Source organism: Otolemur garnettii, unplaced genomic scaffold, assembly GCF_000181295.1.
Source record: "Otolemur garnettii isolate 467f Iridium unplaced genomic scaffold, OtoGar3 scaffold00107, whole genome shotgun sequence".
NCBI lineage: Eukaryota > Metazoa > Chordata > Mammalia > Primates > Galagidae > Otolemur > Otolemur garnettii.
In genome coordinates, this window is record NW_003852502.1 from 2538132 (window position 1) to 2540211 (window position 2080).

Consider the following 2080-nt stretch of genomic DNA (forward strand, 5'->3'; position numbering starts at 1 on the left):
AAAAAAAAAAAAATTAAATAAATAAAAATCTGTACAAAAAGTTAGCTGACTGTGGTGGCGCATGCCTGTAGTGCTGGCCACTCAAGAGACTGAGACAGAAAGATCGCTCGAGCCCAGGAGTTTGATGTTGCAGTGAGCTATGATGATGCCATTGAACTCTAGCCCTGGTGGCAGAGTGAGACCTTTTCTCAAGAGAAAAAGAGAAAAGCCACATAGTCCATGTGAAATAACTAATTTGCCACCCTTGAAAGTGACTGTAGCAGCAACTCTCTGCTCTGAAAATGAGTAATCAAAGAGAAAGAATGAAGCACTTACCCTGCCTTTTTAGAAGGAACTGTAATTCATCTCCAGTATACACGGAGAGGTATGCCTGCAAATAAAGGAGAGGCAGTGACTTAGAAAACCTCCGTGTTAGAGGTGCCAATTAGGCGATCTGTATAACTAAATAATTATTAATGGATATGACGCCATTAACTATGAGGCTGTTGTAGAACAGATTATTTACAGACTGCTGGCTGTTTTTAAGGAAAATTCCATACCTTTATCATGGAAGGAAGTGTGAGTCAGCACATTAGCCAAGCGATGGTATATAACGTCACTATTTTGGGACAACCTGACACTATGCGCCTCCTGATTGATGCAGCCTGAGGTACAGATCACCTACAAAGTACCCTTGCTGAAATGTTTAACCTAATTTTAGTTCAGCCTTTTGATTTGACTTTCAGTTTACAGGAAACATCGGGGGTGACTGTTAGTTCACTAACGTCACAAGGAAACCAACAGACAGATCCAGAGCATGGGTTGATCTATCAAACTTTGGCCTGGACTCTTCTCAAAGTCAATGTCATTAAATAAACAAACAAACTGAAGCCAGAGAGACGGTTCTTGTTTAACTTGCTTAACCAAATACAGTGGATGAAACTTGGTTGACTCTTGGTTCAAAAAAACAGGAGCTATAAAAAAAGACCATCTGCAGACAAGGAAATTTTGATCTGGACAGGGCATTCAATGTGGATACAAACAGGGAACTATTGTCACCGCTCTTGGTGTGGTAATGGTATTGTGGGTGTGTAAGAAAATGTCCTTGTTCTTAGGAGATGCAGGATGAAATATTTAAGGGTGACATTTTAAGATGCTCACTACTGAATTGCAAAAGTTCAGATAGAAAGATATACATATAGAGAAATACAAAGGAATCAAATGAAGCAAATTGTTAATAATTATTGAATCAAAATGTTTCATATGTTTGGCTGGGAACCCGTAGCTCAGTGGTTAGGGTGCCGGCCACATGCTCCAGGGCTGGTGGGTTTGAACCTGGCCCGGGTCTGCTAAACAAACAAACAACAACAACAACAACAAAATAGCTGGGCATTGTGGCTGGTGCCTGTAGTCCCAGCTACTAGAGAGACTGAGGCATGAGAACTGCTTGAGTCAAAGAGTTTGAGGGTGCTGTGAGCTGTGGCAGCACAGCACTCTACTGAGGGTGACAAAGTGAGACTCTGTATCAGTAAAAAAAAAATGTTTGATATTTTTATGGAAAGTTGGGTGGAGAAGTCCACTTGCTCAAGGCCTCTTGGGCATGGCTCTGGGCCATGCATGATGTTCAAATTTGACTCAGAAGAAACGTCTTGAAATTAAAAAAAAAAGTTGGGTAGAAGTTCATATATGAATTAAATAGCTACTGTGTGCATTTTCCTTTTGTTTCCCTGAATCACTGAGCAGAGCTTCCTGAAGTGATGAGGGTAGCATGAGAGGGACAGAAAGGACTGCAGAGATCATGACATCCAGCCCCTGAATGTGCCCATAAGGAAGAGGCGGTCTGGTTCCTGAACACAGGGGTTGGTGCAGGCTCCGGGCCAGCCTCCGTGAGCTTTTGTTCTTCCCAGTGAGAGGAATCAGAGGAGGTCAGTGCAAAGCCTGCCTGTGTGATCTCAGGGAAGTCACTTAACATCGCAGAGATGGATCTAGCTCATCATAAACAAGGTAGCAGGGCATCAGTCATCATCGTGAGGATGGGGTAAGAAAAATGTATGCCAAGGGTCTAGAACAGGACAGGACTGCCACATCGCCAGAACCCAGG

At 42.8% G+C, this 2080-nt stretch overlaps 1 long non-coding RNA gene across 1 annotated transcript in view; it reads right to left on the reverse strand.

The window, feature by feature from the left end:
* Nucleotides 1-632, reverse strand: part of LOC111727464 — a 3446-nt gene extending 2814 nt beyond the window's left edge. The window contains exons 1-2 of the long non-coding RNA XR_002775023.1: nt 540-632; nt 316-370 (exon numbers count right to left, since the gene is read on the reverse strand). This is a non-coding gene — a long non-coding RNA (uncharacterized LOC111727464). The remainder of the gene's footprint in view (nt 1-315; nt 371-539) is intronic.
* Between the last annotated feature and the right edge of the window lie 1448 nt (nt 633-2080).